The sequence below is a fragment of the Manis pentadactyla genome, chromosome X, assembly GCF_030020395.1.
Source record: "Manis pentadactyla isolate mManPen7 chromosome X, mManPen7.hap1, whole genome shotgun sequence".
In the NCBI taxonomy this organism is placed as follows: Eukaryota; Metazoa; Chordata; class Mammalia; order Pholidota; family Manidae; genus Manis; species Manis pentadactyla.
In genome coordinates, this window is record NC_080038.1 from 164676592 (window position 1) to 164694957 (window position 18366).

Sequence of the window (18366 nt, forward strand, 5' to 3'; positions counted from 1 at the left end):
ATCACCAAGTACACCAAGTCCCCCCGAAAAGCCCCGTTACAGTCGCTGTCCATCAGCGTGTAGAAATATGCTGAAGAAACACTACTTCTCTTCTCTGTGTTGTACAGCACTCCCCATGCCCAACCGACCCCATGCATTATTCATGCTAATAATAATGTTCCCTTTCTTTCTTCCTGCCCTTAACCCTCCCTTATCACCCACCCTGCCAAGTACCTTTCCCTTTGATATCTGTTATTCCACACTCAGGTTCTTTGATTCTGCTGCTGTTTATTTCCATCAGTTTTTCTTTGTTGTTGTACTCCACACATGAGTAAAATCATTTGGTACTTGTGTTTCTCCTCCTGGCCTATTTCACTGAGCATACTACCGTCTAGCTCCATCCACATCATTGTAAATAATAGGATTTGTTTTCTTCTTATGGCTGCTTACTGCACATTTTAAACTGCATTTCATTCTTCCTTTTGTTTTGTAGTATCACTATGTGTTTTCACCATTTATCTCCCAGTTATGAGCAATAGCTTTGTGTTAATCGATATGTATCTGTAACTATCTATCTATCTATCTATCTATCTGTCTGTCTATCTACCTATCTATCTACCTATCTATCTATCTATCTATCTATCTATCTATCTATCTATCTATCTATCTATCTATCTATCTATCTATCTATCTATCTATCTGTCTATCTATCTATCTATCAATTTATCTATCTACCTATCTTTCCTACTATCTATCTATCTATGTATCTGCTTAACTTCCTATCTATCATTTCTATCATCTATCATCAGTCATCTATCTACCTATCTATGAATCAATCATCTTTTTGTCTGCCCATCTGTCCTTATGTACAGAAAAGTTAACAACATTTCCTATGTCACTTCCCTACATTATGCTTCCAAAACTCTTTCAAGGTAACTAGGATGTAGGAAGAGCACTCGGTTCACTGAGACACTTGCAGGTCGAGTCAGCCACGTGTACCTACAAAACCAGTAAATGGTTGTGCAGGGACTTGAACCTGTTTCTGTATCCTCTATTATCTTCTTCTCACTGGCTGACTCTATTTAGCCACATTCATTGACTAAGTGCTCCGTGAAGACCACAAGTATTGTTCCTCTGGGACTGTTGTCCACAGAAAGAAAACTTGGTGCTTTGCTCACAACCATGTTTGAGGGACATTGTCGTGATCACCTCTGATAGGAGGGAGGGACAAATAAAAAGGAATACCAATTTCTAGACATGTGGAGTTGGGAGCAAATTGTGTGTTGTGGAGTGAAGTGTATATTTGAGTGTCCAAACTTCCCTCTTTATCTGGTTATTACTTTACATTCGTGAACATCATAAAACCCACTGATTTCAAAGGCCCAGACGCATATTTTTACAGCAATTCAGTTGTTGAGGTGAGAGAAAATGAGAAGGACGTTGCTGTACCACTAAATCTATGGCTGGGCACGGATGAAAAAAAAGAAAAGAATTCACGGTGGCTTGATAGGGCTATTTTCTACTGACTATCTCTGGAAACACAAACAGAATCTATATTTTTGTTTGTTTGTTTATCAGTTTCACTTGTTGGGTACCTGTTCCAACCCCTACGGCTTGTAGTTTGTCTCTGTCCTTGCATCTCAAGTGAGTCTCCTGTGAGGAAGCACGTAGGTGGTCTTGAATATTCATCCCTGCTTTTAACCCTGTGTCTTTTGTTTGGCGCAGTCAAAGCCTGTCCGTTTATTCTGATGATTCAGAGCTGTGCCCTTATTGCACTTAAAAAATTTTTTTATTATCATTAATCTACAATGACGTGAAGAACATATTTACTTGGCTCCCCCCTTCAGCAATGCACCCTTAGAAACCTCTTACAGATGCTGTCAATCAGCGGAGTTGAATGCTGTAGACCCCTTCACCATGAACCACCCCCCACACACCATTACAGTGGCAGTCCATCTGCGTGTAGTAAGATGCTGTAGAATCTTTACTTGTCTTCTCTGTGTTGTACAGCGCTATCCAAACCCTCCTGACCCCACGCATTATACATGCTAATCCTAATCTCCCATTTCTTTCTCCACACCCTCATCCCTCTCTTCACAACCACCCTGCCCAGTCCCTTTCCCTTTGGTAACTGTTAGTCCGCTTTTGGGTTCTGTGAGTATGCTGCTGTATTTTTCCTTCAGAGTTTCTTTGTTGTTATATTCCACCCATGAGTGAAATCATTTGGTACTTGTCTTAAACCACTTCGCCTATTTCACTGAGCATACTACCGTCCTGCTCCAGCCACGTCATTGCAATTGGTAGGATTTGTTTTCTACTTATGGTTTCTTACTGCTTTTTTAAACTGGACTTCATTCTTCCTTTTTGTTTGTAGTTTCGCTATGTGTTTTCTCCATTGATCTGTTGGTTATGAGCAATAGCTTTGTGTTAATCTATATGTATCTGAATCTGTGTAACTGTCTGTCTGTCTGTCTACCTATCTATCTATCCTTCTATCTTTCTATCTATCTATCTATCTATCTATCTATCTATCTATCTATCTATCTATCTATCAATCTATCTATCTATCTATCTTCCTATCATCTATCTATCATGTCTATAATCTATCTATAATCTCACATCTACCTATGTATCTATGAATTAATCATCTTTTTGTCTTCCCATCTATCCTTATGTACAGAAAACTTAACAACATCGCCTATGTCACTTCCCTACATTATGCTTCCAAAAATCTTGCCAAGTAACTAGGACGTATGGAGAGCACTGGGTACACTGAGACAATTGCAGGTCGAGTCTGCCGCGTGTGCTTACAAAACCAGTAAATCGTTGTCCAGGGACTTGAACCCGTATCTCTGTCCTCTGACCTCTTTTATCTCCTTCTCGACTGCTGACTCTAATTTGCCACAATAATTGACTAAGTCTTCCCTGAAGACCACAAGTATCCTTCTTCTGGGCCTGTTGTAGTCAAAAAAGTATACTTGGTGCTTTGCTCATCACCAAGTTTGAAGGACATCGGCGTGATCACCTCTGATATGAGGAGGGACAAATAAAAATGAACACCTATTTCAAGACAGGAGCAGTTTTGAACAAAGAGTGTGTTGTGGAGTGACGTGTTTATTTGAGTGTCCAACCTTCACTCTTAAGTGGTTATTACTTTTTTACATTCATGAACATCATAAAACGCACTGATTTCAAAAGCCCAAATGCATATTATTACAGCAATTCTGTTATTGAGGTGAGAAAAATTGAGAAGGTCTTTGCTGTACAACGGAATCTATTTCTGGGCACTGCCGAAACCAAACAAAAAAAATTCATGGTGGCCAGATAGGGCTCTTTTCTACTGACTGTCTCTGGGGACTCAAACAGAATCCATTTGTTTGTTTGTTTGTTTCTCAGTTTCACTTTTTTTGGGTACCTGTCAGCACCCCTTCAGCTTTTAATTTGTCCATGTCCTTGGATCTCAAGTGAGTCTCCTGTAAGGGAGCACATACATGATCTTGCGTGAAAGATAGCTTAGTTTAGTATGATGCTTTCCTATCTACCTACCTATCTATCTCTTTACCTATCTATGTAATCTTTCTATCTATCTATGTGTCATCTATCTATGTATGGTCTGTCACCTATCTACTATCATCTATGTATCTATCTAATTAATCTATCATCTATATGTATGTATATCAGTCGAATCTATGTATCAATCATTTGTCTCTCTATATATCTGTTTTCTCACTTTTGTCAACTTTCTGTCCCTAGGTGCACTTTGATTCCTCGGTTTCCTTCTCAATCTCAATTCCTTGTGTTTGTTTTTGTGAGTTAGCTGTGTGTTTGGGTCTTGAGAGGAGTGGTCTTGGGTGGGAACATCTCCTGCGTAGGTGGCACGATTCTGCTGGGTGTGGATAGTGTGGTTGGTGGGCTGCGCTCTTGAAACTGTGCAGCCCAGTGCCCTCCAGCTGCTCTGCCCCAGGGCCGTTCCTGCTCTGGCGGCTGCATGAGCTGCAGGGAATATCCGAGGCCACACGAAGGGAGCACCCTGGTGGGCCTGCGGGTCCGTGGTAGATACATGCCCAGTAGTATGTCTTTTTGCCTGTGTACCGATGTAACCTCGGTGGCCCTGCTTGGTGGCCCATCTTCAGAGAGTATGCGTGTAGTCACTGGTTAAGGGAACTGCCTTTTGGTGACACACGGGGTTCTTCTGGGCCAGTGGCCCATGGATTGCTGAGGTGGCAGCCCAGCTAGCTTGTGGGGAAACTGCTCCCCTCTGCTGTCAAGGTGGAGTTGGAATTTCAGTGCATTTACGCATTTAGATGTGAGTGAGGTCTATCTGAAATGGAATAGTAGCGTTGAGAGCTATGTTTCCACCCCCTCAACTTGTAGTTCATTTTTGTCTTTGGATCTCAAGTTAGTCTCCTGTAAGGGAGCACGTAGGTTGTCTTGAGTTTTCATCCCTTCTTTTAACCCGGTGTCTTTTCATTGGAGTCCTGAAGAGCCTGTCCTTTTATTCTGAGAATTGAGAGCTATGTCCTTATTGCACTTTAAAAATTTTTTTTGTTATCATTAATCCACAATCACGCAAAGAACATTATGATCACCAAGTACACCACGTCCCCCCCCCAAAAACCCCGTTACAGTAGCTGTCTATCAGCATAGTTGGATGCTGTAGACCCATTCCCATGCCCCCCCACACCCCGTTACAGTCGCTTTCAATCTGCGTGTAGTAAGATTCTGTAGAATCACTACTGGTTTTCTCTGTGTTGTACAGCCCTCCCAATGCTCCCCCCACCCACACATTATACATGCTAATCCTAATGCCCCCTTTTTTCTCCCCGCATTTATCAAACCCTTCCCACCCACCCTACCCAGTCCCTTTCCCTTTGGTAACTCTTAGTCCATTCTTGGGTTCTGTGAGTCTGCTGCTGTTTTTTTCCTTCAGTTTTTCTTTGTTGTTATACTAAACATATGAGTGAAATCATTTGGTACTTGTCTTTCTCCGCATGGCCTTTTTCACTGAGCAAAATACCCTCTAGCTCCATCCACGTTGTTCAAATGGTAGGATTATTTTCTTCTTACAGCTGCTAACTGTTCTTTTTAAACTAGATTTCTGTCTTCTCTTTTGTCTGTAGTTTCGCTATGTGCTTTCACCATTACTCTCCTCGTTATTAGCAATAACTTTACGTTAATCGATATGTACCTATATCTATCTATCCATCTGTCTGTCTATCTATCTATCTATCTATCTCTGTCAATCACTCAATCATGTTTTAGAATGCCTGTCTGACCTTTTGTGGAGAACATTTAGCAACATAGCCTATGTCACTTCATTACATTATGCTTCCAAAAATCTTGCAATGTCACTAGGCCATAGGGAGAGCACTGGGTTCACCGAGACACTTGCAGGTCGAGTTAGCCGCATGTACCTACAAAACCAGGAAATGGTGCTGCAGGGACTTGAACCTGTGTCTGTATTATCTTTTATATTCTTCTCACTAGTTGACTGTATTTAGCCACATTCATTGACAAAGTGCTCCCTGAAGACCACAAGAATTGATCCAATGGGCCTGTTGTCCACAGAAAGTAAACTTGGTGCTTTGCTCACCACAATATTTGAGGGACATCGGAATGAACACCGCTTATAGGACTGAGGGACAAATAAAATGGAACACCAATTTCTAGATATGTGCAGTTGGGAGCAAAGAGTGTGTTGTGAAGTGTATATTTGAGTGTTCAAACTTCTCTCTTTGTCTGGTTATTACATCTTTACATTCAGGAACATCATTAAACCCACTGATTTCAAAGACCCAGACGCATATTATTACAGCAATTCAGTTGTTGAGGTGAGAGAAAATGAGGAGGACATTGCTGCACCACTAAATCTATGGCTGGGCACTGCTGAAACCAAACAAAAAGAATTCACGGTGGCTAGATATGGCTATTTTCTACTGTCTGTCTCTGGGTAATCAAAGAGAATCCATATGTTTGTTTGTTTGTTTCTCAGTTTCACTTGTGCAGGGTTCCTGTCCCCACCCCTTCGGCTTGTAGTTTGTCTTTGTCCTTGAATCTCAAGTGAGTCTCCAGTAAGGCAGCACGTAGGTGGTCTTGAATTTTCATCCCTACTTCCAACCCTGTGTCTTTTGATAGGAGCACTGAAAGCCTGTCCTTTTATTCTGATATTTGAGAGCTGTGCTGTTACTGCAGTATGAAATATTTACTTATCGCTAATATAAAATCACATGATGAACATTATTTTCACTAGTCTACCCCCTTTACCAAGTCCCCCCAAAAATCCCGCTATAGTCGCTTCCCATCAGCATAGTTGGATGCTCTAAAGCCCTTCACCATAACCCCCACACTCACCCTATTACAGTCGCTGTCTATCAGCATGTAGTAATATGCTGTAGAATCACTAATTGTCTTCTATGTGTTGTACAGACCACCCAATGACCCCCCACTCCACACATTATACATGGTAATCCTAATTACCCATTTCTTTTCCCCACACTTATTCCTATCTTCCAAACCACCCTGTCCAGTCCCTTTCCCTTTGGTAACTGTTAGTCCACTGTCAGGTTCTGTGAGTCTGCTGTGGTTTTTTCCTTCAGTTTTTCTTTGTTGTTATACTCCAAACATGAGTGAAATCATTTGGTACTTGACTTTCTCCTCCTGGCCTATTTCACTGAGCATAATACCCTCTAGCTCCATCCATGTTTTTGCAAATGATAGGATTTGTTTACTTTTATATCTGCTTTGTGGACTTTTTAAATTGGATTTCATTATTCTTTTTTGTTTTTAATTACGCTCTGTGCTTTCACCATTGCTCTCCTGATTATGAGCTATAGCTTTGTGTTAATCAATATGTTCCTATATCTATCTATCTATCTATCTATCTATCTATCTATCTATCTATCTATCTATTAATCAATCAATCAACTTTTTTTCTCCCCATCTGTCCTTGTGTACAGAACAGTTTACCACATAGCCTATGCCACTTCTCTACATTATGCTTCCAAAAATCTTGCATGATAACAAGGCCATAGGCAGAGCACTGGTTTCACCAGGACACTTGCAGGTCGAGTATGCCACGTGAAATTACAAAACCAGGAAATTGTGGTGCAGGGACTTTAAGCCTTGTCTCTGTCCTCTGCCTCTTTTATCTCCTTCTCACTTGCTGACTGTATTTAGCCACATTCATTGACTAAGGGCTCCCTGAAGACCACAAGTATCCTTACTCGGGGCAGGTTTTTAACAGAAAATAAACTTGGTGCTTTGCTCACCACCATGTTTGAGGGACATCGGCGTAATCACCGCTGATAGGATGGAACGACAAATGAAAAGGAACACCAGTTGCTAGACAGGAGCAGTTGGGAGCAAAGAGTGCGTTGTGGAGTGACGTGTTTATTTCAGTGTCCAAACTTCCCTCTTTATATAGTTATTACTTCTTTACATTCATGAACTTCATAAAACCCACTGATTTCAAAGGTCCAGATGTATACTTTTATAGCAATTCAATTGTTGAGTTGAGAGAAAATGAGAAAGACGTTGCTGTACCACTAAATCTATGGCTGGGCAATGCTGAAACCAAACAAAAAGAATTCACGTTGTCCAGATAGGGCTATTTTCTACTGACTGTCTCTGTGGACTCAAACAGAATCCATTCTAGGATTGTTTGTTTTTCAGTTTCACTGTTTTGGGTACCTGTTCACACCCCTTCGGCTTTTAGATTGTCTGTGTCCTTGGATCACAAGAGAGTCTCCTGTAAGGGAGCACGTAGGTGGTCTTGAGTTTTCATCCCTTCTTTTAACCCTGTGTCATTTGTTTGGAGCACTCAAAGCCTGTCCTTTTATTCTGATGATTCAGAGCTGTGCCCTTATTGCACTTAAAAAATTGTTTTTGTTATCATTAATCTACAATCACGTGAAGAACATTATGTTTACTAGACTCCCCCCTTCACCAAGTCCCTCCCAAAAACCTCTTACAGTTGCTGTCAGTTAGCAGATTTGAATGCTGTAGACCCGTTCACGATATACCCCCACACGCACCCCATTACAGTCGCTGTCCTTCAGCGTGTAGTAATATGCTGTAGAATATCTACTTGTCTTCTCTGTGTTGTACAGCACTCACCATGCGACCCCGCCCTCACGCATTATACATGCTTATCCTAATCTCCCTTTTCTTTCTCCCCACCCTTATCCCTCCCTTCCCAACCACCCTTAACAGTCCTTTTCCCTTTGGTAACTGTTACTCCACATTCGGGTTCTGTGAGTCTGCTGCTGTTTTTTTTTCCAGTGTTTCTTTGTTGTTATACTCCACACATGAGTGAAATCATTTGGTACTTGTCGTTCTCCACGTGGAATATTTCACTGAGCCTACTACCGTCTCGCTTCATCCACGTCATTGCAAATGGTAGCATTTGTTTTATTCTTATGGCTGCAAACTGCAGTTTTTAAACTGGACTTCATTCTTCCTTTTAGTTTGTAGTTTCGCTATGTGCTTTCACCATTGATCTCCTGGTTATGAGCAATAGCTTTGTGTTAATTGATATGTATCTGTATGTATCTTTCTATCTACCTATCTATCTATCTGTCTATCCTTCTATCTTTCTATTTATCTATCTATCTTTCTATCTATCATATATCTGTCTATCAATCTATCTTCCTATCTACCTATCATGTCTATCATCTGTCATTCTATCATCTGTCATCTATCTATCTATCTAAGAATCAATCATCTTTTTGTCTGCCTATCTACCCTTACGTACAGAACATTTAACAACATGGCCTACATCACTTCCCTACATTATGCTTCCAAAAATTTTTCAAGGTAACTATGCCGTAGTTAGATTACTGGCTTCTCTGAGACACTTGCAGGTCGAGTTAGCCACTTGTGCTTACAAAACCCGGAAATTGTGGTGCAGGGATGTGAACACGTATCTCTGTCCTCTGTCCTCTTTTACCTCCTTCTCGCTTGCTGACTGTAATTAGCCGCATTAATTGACTAAGTCCACACTGAAGACCACAAGTATCCTTCCTCTGGGCCTGTTGAATACAGAAAAGTATACTTGGTGCTTTGCTCAACACCAAGTTTGAGGGACATTGGCGTGATCATCGCTGATAGGAGGAGGGACAAATAAAAAGGAACACCTATTTCTAGACAGGAGTAGTTGGGAACAAAGAGTGTGTAGTGGAGTGATGTGTTTATTTGAATGTCCAAACTTCCCTCTTTAGGTGTCTATTACTCCTTTACCTTCTTGAACATCATAAAACGCACTGATTTCAAAAGCCCAGATGAATATTATTACAGCAATTCATTTATTGAGGTGAGAAAAAATGAGAAGGACGTTGCTGTACCACTATATCTATGGCTGGGCACTGCTGAAACCAAACAAAAAGAATTCACAGTGGCTAGATAGGGCTATTTTCTACTAACTGTCTCTAAGGACTCAGACAGAATTCATTTGTTTGTTTGTTTGTTTCTCAGTTTCACTTGTGTTGGGTACCTCTCCCAGCCCCTTCAGCTTGTAGTTTGTGTGTGTCCTTGGATCTCAAGTGAGTCTTTGTAAGGGAGCATGTAGATGGTCTTGAGGGAAAGATAGCTTTGTTTAGTATGATGCCTTCCTATCTACCTACCTACCTATCTCTTTATCTATCTATGTAATCTATCTACCTGTCTATATATCTGTCATATATCTATCTATGGTCTTTCATCTATCTACTATCATCTGTGTATCTATCTCATTAATCTATCATCTATATGTATGTATATAAGTCCAATCTATGTATAATCATCTGTCTGTTTATGTATCTGTTTTCTCACTTCTGTCAACGTTCTGTCACTAGGTGCACTTTGATTCCTCTGTGTTCTTCTCAGTCTCAATTCCTTGTGTTTGTTTATGTGAATTAGCTGGTGTTTGGGTCTTGAGAGGTGTAGCCTTGTGTGGGAACTTCTCCTGCGTAGGTGGCACGAGTTTGCTGGGTGTGGATAGTGTGTTTGTTGGGCTGGGCTCTTTAACCTGTGAGGACCAGGGCCTTCTGGCTGCTCTGCCTCTGGGACGTTCCTGCTGTGGCGGCTGCGTGAGCTGCCGGCATATCCGAGGCCCGAGGCAGGGAGCACACTGGCATGCCTGTTGGGCAGAGGCAGGGTCATGCCCAGTTGTAGGTATTTTTGCCTGTGCACTGATGTCACCTCGGCGGCCTTGCTTGGTTTCCCATCTCCAGAGAGCATGCGTGTAGTCACTGGTTAAGGGAACTGACCTTTGGTGTCACACGGGGCTCTTGTGGGCCATTGGCCTATGGGCTTGCTGAGGTGGCAGGCCAACTAGCTTGTGGGAGAACTGCTCCCCTCTGCTGTCAAGGTGATGTGGAGTTTCAGTGCATTTAAGCATTTAGATGTGAGTGAGGTCTATCTGTAATGGAAAAGCAGCACTGAGATCTATGTTTCCATTAGTATGAAAAGGGCGCTGAGTATAAAGAGTTGGGTGATGGTGGCAGGAATTCTTGGAATATTTATGTCGCCACACTTATTAATTTTCTGTTAACGGAGGTGATTCTGAAGTAACTTTTTACTCACAGATGAAAGTGATGTATAAGGTTATCCCACGTCAGACATGGTGAGATGAAGTGGTATAGTAGAATTAAAGCCTGTACAACTTGGCCTGATACATAGGAGACACACCGTTTGTGCTCTTTGCTGCTCTCCTGTCCTGGCTTATTACCTCAAGTAACTTGTTGGTTCAGAGTGGTCCCAGCAACATTTCCAGCAAGATCTTTCTAAAATTGCATAGAAACACTTGTCAAAGATATGCCCAGAGGCTAGTGGAAAACTGTACTCTTTCTGGTCATAGTTTGCAAGATGTTTGCCTTATCCTGTGTTCCTTTGTTACTTTTGCATCTCCTGTGATTGTAGACCGATCGGGGCAATGGTGTACACACACACACACGCACACACACACACACACGTACAGACACACACACATGGCTGAGAGTTAACGGAGACCCCACTTATCGGAAACTGCAGGCACACATTTAAAAAGAAACATGCATAAGTTTTGCTCCTATTGTTCCGTCCATACGGAGCAGACTTCAAAGTGCAGAGGTGGTTGGATACAGATACCTATGCAGACAGCTAAGCACATACATGTATGGGTAGGCTCTCTCCATCCATCATCTAAGTGCGTCTCTGTATACCTACATGTCTGTGTTAGTCTACTCAAACTGATATCCAGAGTGTCATTGAGTGGGGGTTTCATCCATTGACACTGATTTATCCCTATTCTGGAAGCAGAAGTCCAAGACCAAGGCAGGTTCAGTTCCCGGTGAGGTCCCTTCTTCTGCCTACGGTCGCATCCATGATCTGTCCTCACAGGGTCGAGGGAGAATGCTCTGTCCTCAGTTTCTCTTAATAGCACTGATTGCATAATGGCAGCTCCACTCACACCCTCATGGTATCTTCGTAACCCAATTACCTCCAAAGGCCAGACCTCCCAATACCATGACAGTGGGGTTTAGGTCTTCAACCTTGTCTCAGTTCAAATATGAACTTGTGTGTGTGTATGTGTGTGTGTGTGTGTGTGTGTGTGTGTGTGTGGTGGCGGCAGGGGGTAATAGGAGCAGAAGATGGTGAGGTGAGGGCCCAAAATTCATTTCATAACTCTGTATCTATCATGTATCTATCTAATCTAACATACCTATATCATCTATCCTATCTATTCTATCATCTGTCATTTATATATATCTTATCTATCTGTCATCTCTATCAATCTATTCATCTAATATATGAATATCTATCATCTAATGTATCTATTTCAAAAGTATCATCTATCACCTGTCAACTATATGTCATCTACCTGTCTTTATCTTTTTGTCTACCCATCCATCCTTATTTACAGAACAGTGTAAGATAAATTCTAGCTGAAATAAGCAGGTGCAGAGAGGCAACAAAGGGCCCGGTAGTTTATTTGAATGCAGATACCCAGGCGAGATTTCACCAGTCTATAGAAATGGAGGATGGGGAATTCCCATTTTGAAGACAGGCAGCGAGATTTTAAAGAAGGTAGGGTGAGGCAGAACTTAGATTTACAGCAGCGCGAGGAATCGCTAACCCAATGCATATATTTCAGGTTGGGAGGCGGCAACAGCCAAGAACTTAGGCACATCATCAGTGTCTGACGTGCTCGCTCCTCCCATCAGCGTCCCCAGCCTTAAAAACAGTTAACAACATGGCCATATATCATGGCTATCTATCTATCTATCTATCTTTCTTTCTATCTTTCTATCTATCTATCTATCTATCTATCTATCTATCTATCTATCTATCTATCTATCTATCTATCTATCTATCTATCTGTCTATCTGTCTATCTATCTATCTATCTATCTATCTATCTATCTATCTATCTATCTATCATCTATCACCTATCTGTTCAATCTATCTATACCTATTATCTCTCCTACCTCATCTATCATCTATCTATCTGTCCTATCTATCATCATCTTTTTGTCTAACCATGTATAATTATGTACAGAACAGTTCACAAGGTAGCTTATATGTCACTTCCCTACATAAGCTTCCAAAAGCCTGCAAGGTAACTAGGCGCTAGAGACAGATTGCACTAGGTTCATCGAGACATTTGCACATCGAGTCAACAGCGTGTGAGTAAAAAACTAGTAAATAGTGGTGCGTGGACTTCAAACCATACCTCTGTACCCTGTCCTCTTTGCCCTCCTTGCTGACAGTATTCTAGCCGCATTTGTTGACTGACTGCTCCCTGAAGACCACAAGCATCCTTCCTCTTGGCTTTTTCAGTAATTTATCCATTGTATGGAATGATTTTCCCTCAGATACCTTGTTCTGTTACCTCCTTCTATACTGTTCAAGTCCCACATCCCTGGTAAGGCTTAACCGGTCCCCTGCTTATTTTGAAAGCCCTGCTTCTCTCTGCCATTAAGCTCAGTCCTCCATATCTTGCCTTATTTCTTCATAGTGTTTGTTACCGGCTAAGCTACCAGAAATCTTACAGATATTCATTGTCTCTTTCTTCCTCTCCATCTAGACCATGGTCTTCGCAGGTTAGGAATTCTGCGTTTATTAAGTCTGGTGGAGACCATGCAGACTCTAGGGCCAGAGAGAAGTGGTCACAGTTGTAACTCAACGTGGTTTGACATGTTAGCAGTTTAGGTTAGAGTCAGGCCAGGCAGTCATTAAAGAGGACCTTTTCTGATATAACTAAGCTACTTGATAAATTCTAAGTAAGCTTAAATTTCAATAATCACACAGCAGGCAGAAGCACTTCCGTCTGTCCTTCCTTCAGACTCGAGGACCTTTATGCCAAATCCGTTCTCTCGTGGGGAAGTGGGAATGTGTGAGGATGATCAGCCAATGTCTTAAGTTACACAAGGCACACACATACAGAAATAAACTTGTTTTAAAAAAAATGATAAGAGTGGTTTCCTGTGTCACAGCAGGGATTCCCTAGCCCCCAGTGAGCTCAGAGCAGTGGGGGAAGAGAGGGAAGGGGCCACATAAGCCAACCGGGTCTCCTTCCTCTGGACTTGCCTTCCCATGGATTGTCATCCATTAATCACTCAGCACGCAGACCTCACGGTGAGCACGCACAGTCATAAAACGCATCTACTTCCACATCCCAGTCACTCGGGCATGGAACACGTTGCATAGTTAAGTGTGGCTGAGAACATTATCACTCATGTATATGTGTTCTTCCTCCTTTGATGAGTCAAAGAGTAAACAGCAGAGTCATACTAGCAACAGCAGGATATAGTGTGAATATAAAATATACACACATATTGTGGGAAAGATTTTGTTAAATGGATATGGACATAGGCATTGTCTGGAGCCGGGTTAGACCTGTAGGAGCCGTTGGCAAGGGCTGTGGCATGTCCACCGTGTCGGAGCCTGAGTTAGGGGAAGGGCCGAGGCCATCGGCTCTGCCTACCATGGCATTCTATGGGTCCAGGGATGACCAGAGGAAAACCGCCCGTGCTGTGGGTGTCTGAGGCGTGCAGGATGCTGGTAGTGTTTCTGCCAATGGCCTCGTGTGGGGCCCTGAGGGGCTAGCAAGTTCCTTTCCTGAGGTTGGTGGCATGCACATCGGGTCATCGTCCGACTTGCGTGTAGGTCCGAGGCCGTCGTCTATGCCTACCACGGCATCGTGTGTGTCCAGGGTGGTCCGGAGAATGACTTCCCACATGGTGGGTGTCTGAGGTGTGCAGGAGGCTGGAAGTGCTGCTGCCCATATCCTCGTGTGGGGCTGGGGGTTGACCGGAAGATGATGGCCATCGAAGGGTGTGTTGTGTCCATGTGCTCGTCTTGAGCATAATTGCCAGACCTCAGGCAGAAAGTGGTTCTGCCCACGGCCCCATGAAGGGCCTTTGGCGACTGGAAGGTGACGGCCATCGAGGGTGGTGCCGTGTCCATGGGCTCGTCTTGAGCATCATTACCGGCCCTCACACCGAAGTTGGTGCTGCCCACAGCCCCGTGCGGGGTCGATTGCGACCGGAAGATGACGGCCTTCGAGGGTGGTGTCGTGTCCATGGGCTCATCTAGAGCGTCATTGCTGGCCTTTGTGCCAAAAGGGGAGATGCCCAAAACCTCGTTTGCGGACGGGGGCTAACGGAAGATGTCGGCAATCGAGGATGGTGTCGTGTCCATCGGCTCTTCTTGGGAATCAGCCTTCAGGCTGGCGACTATGCAGCCCATGGACTCTTCTGGGACCATGGGGTAGTTGTAGATGCCTTTCCTGAAGGCGATAGTGTGACCATTGGGTCGTCATCCGCCTTGCGGGTAGGGCCGAGGCCATCATCTGTGCCTCTCATTGCATCTTATGGAGCCAGGGGAGACCAGACAACAACCGCCCACGCGGGGGTCATCTGAGGTGCACAGGAGACCGGCAGTGGTGCTGCCCATAGCATCGTGCGGGTCCGGGTGGGTCCGGAAGATGATGGCCAGCGGTGGTGGCGTCGAGTCCATCAGCTCGTCCCGAGCGTCAGTGCCAGCCATCGGGCCTTCGCTTGTGCTGCCCAAGGCCTTGTCTGTTGGCTGACACTGGATGGTGGTTTTGCAGAGGCAGGACACCACACGGCGGGCTGGTAGTGGTGCCCGTGTGCCCTGCGGAGGAGGAGCTCATCTGAGTGGTTTCTCTCCAGCCGTCTGCTGGGAGCCAAGTATGGTCCAGTGGCCCAGGGATGCTCCCCGTGGAAGTGGGAACTCTGCTGGAAAAAGTGGGAAAAGCCAGCCGCTAAAGGCACAGGATCCCGGAGGAACAGCCTGTGACCAATGCAGTGAGCAGGTGCAGGGTGCTCCCTGGCAGGAGGGATATGGGGCAACGCCCGTGGACGGTAAGAAACGGTGGGCGAACAAGGTGGATCTGGGAAGGCAGCGAGAGGTGTGGGGCACGAACCTTAGGAAGGAGGAAACGGTCCACATGGAAAAATGGGTTGTGGTGTGCGCCAAACGATCCGAGGAAAGGGTCTGAAGCTAGGGAGAGGGTCTCCTTTGCCACTATCTCCTTCTCAGGCCAAGCACGCACTGAGTTGCTCAGCTAGGGCGAGCCTGGTCCATATGTCAGCTACGGGAAGCATCACAAAGTGGTCTGGGCTGCTGTGACGTCACCCAGGAGACACTTAACCAAGCCCCTATTGCCTTAATCAAACCGGCACCGCCCAGAGGAGACCCTGGTCCAAGGCCATGGCCTGGCCCAGAGGGCAACCCCAGTAGAATCCTAGCCCCCTGGAATGTCCGCTGAGGTGCCGTGCAGGTGTTTGGAACAATGAGCACACCATGCGGACCATCGAGGGCTGCCGTGCCCGGATCTGTCAGTGCTCAGCCTGTCTGGGTGCCGGCTCTGCATGGGCTCGGCACCCAGAGTATGGCGGGAATCAAGTGCCTTGCTCCGCCCTCCCTCACACAATCACGTAGCCCAGGGCTTGGTTAGGGCCCGGCGCCCAGCTACCACGTGGCTGTCTGGGGGCACAGCCCACCCTTTCCTGGGCCTTCCCAGCTTCTCTGGGACACCTGGAGCCAGGCATGCCTTTTCGGCCATGGACAGCCTGGCGGCTGACTTCTGAGGAGTGTGCATACCCCATGAATTGCCTTTCTAGCTAGCGGCAGGTTTTTCCTTTGCTTCTCACAGAAAGCATAGGTCGGGGACCACAGGGTCTCAGCATAGTTACATCCCACGTTCTGACTGGGCTTTGCCACCCAGATTTTCTCTCTGATCTAGTTTTGGGGGCCTGTGTCTCGTAGTTGAATAACACAACACAGTAAAATGGGAAACACTTTCCATTTTTAAAAAGCTTCTCCTTTAGACTCTTGGTCTCGATGGCGTCGCTGTTCTTGCCCGTCAGCCAAGCTGGATGCTTGCGGGGCAACCTTGCCTCCTCTCAGCAGTCAACCTGTCCATTCCCAATCCTGACTGTTCATAATTTATGTTATAACCTGTGAAGCTCATGTCCCGTGTCAGTAATCCTGCTTCTAGTTTCTCAGATCTTTGCTGGTGGACGTAGGCCCTGCTTGCTCACTGCTTCACTGTGGAAGCACTGACATTGTTACAGAATAAAATATTAAATTCTCCATCCCCAATTCACGGTCTGGCCTTCACTTTGTCTACATATCCTTCATTATGAGCCAAGCTCTCTGCTCCTTGAAAAGACCCTGTCTCGTTCCTTTTTCTCTCTGAATTATTTCCTCTGGGGTTTGCCAACTCTTGCATCTGGCTTTTAAGAATTTTCAACCCATCAGAAGAACATGGATCGCTGAAGACCCACCTCTATGTCACCTCCTCTTGGAGGCTTCTGTGCAATCTCAATTAGGGGTGCCTTCCTCTCCATTCTCCATACTTGGTGAGAACATCCCTTATCAAATATGAGTGTGTCAGCTCGTGCACATCACTCTTCGGGTCTTGGGATCTGTTGAACAGTGGTGACAGTGAATGACTGGACTCGGCTTCAAAGCTCAACTGCCCGTCCAGTGGTACCTGGTGCCTCTCGCTCCTCTGAAAACCGTTCGTTATGTTCCAAACCGTGTGGAACATAAATGCGGGCGAGATGCCACCGACGACACCTCAGTCCCTGCTGTGTATGCCTCCGGGTGCTTAGGGAGAGGCCCAGCGAGCCGAGCCCCCGAACTTATCTTTAACGGTGATGAGCGCAGAGCGTTTTGGACAGGCCCCATCTGCTGCTGCTACTGCTGCTGCTGTGATGACTCCTCTCTCTGGCCCATTGTGGTAAGATACCAGAACTCTTCTTGATCTCTGCCTGTGATTTCTCCGTAGTGGTGTAGTTTTGTTGTATGGGGGTGGCTCCTTTCGCATCTCTGTTGGAATTAAGTACGGGCTCAGAAATCCCTTGTGTCAATTTTCATTGTACTGTACCATCTTCTGTTTCTATGTCTTTGGGTTTTCTCCTGCTGCTACTGCTTTTCCTCTGAAAGGACCTGTACCACAGGCCTGTTGTTGTCAGAAGAGTAAACTTGGTGCTTTACTCACCACCATGTTTGAGGGACATTGGTGTCACCGCTGATAGGAGGAGGGACAGGTAGAAAGGAACACTGAGTTCTAGACGGGAGCAGTTGTGAGCAAAGAGTGTGTTGTGGAGTGACGTTTTCTTTTGAGCATCCAAACTTCCCTCGGTATCTGGTTATTGCTTCTTTACATTCGTAAACATCATAAAATCCACTGATTTCAAAAGCCCAGGCGCATATTATTACAGCAATTCAGTTGTTGAGGTGAGAAAAAATGAGAAGGGCCTAGCTATAGCACTGAATATATGACTGAGCACTGCCACAACTGAGCAGAAAGAATCCACACTGGCGGGAAGGGCTATTTACTACTGACTGTCTCTCTGGGCACTCAAACAGAATCACTTTTATTTATTTATTTTTTGGTGTCAGTAATGTACAATTATGTGAGCAACTTTATGTTTACTAGGCTCCCCTTCCTACACCATCCCCCACATTGTCAAGTCCACTCCCCACTCCTCATTACAGGCGCTGTCCATCAATGTAGTAAGTTGCTTTTGAATCACTACCAGTCTTCTGAGTGTTATACTGCAATCCCCGTGGCCCCCCACGCCCTACATTGTGTGTGCAGATTGTAATGCCCCCTTTACACCCTTATCCCTCCTTTCCCACCCATCCTCCCAGGTCCCTTTCCCTTTGGTAACTGTTAGTCCATTCTTGGTTCTGTGAGTCTGCTGCTGTTTTGTTCCTTCCCGTTTTTCCTTTGTTCTCATACCTCAAAGAGGAGTGAAATCCTTGGTATTTGTCTTTCTCCACCTGGCTTATTTCACTGAGAATAACACCCTCTAGCTCCTTCCTTGTTGTTGCAAATGGTGGTAGAACTTGTTTTCTTCTTATGGCTGAATGATATTCCATAGTGTGTATG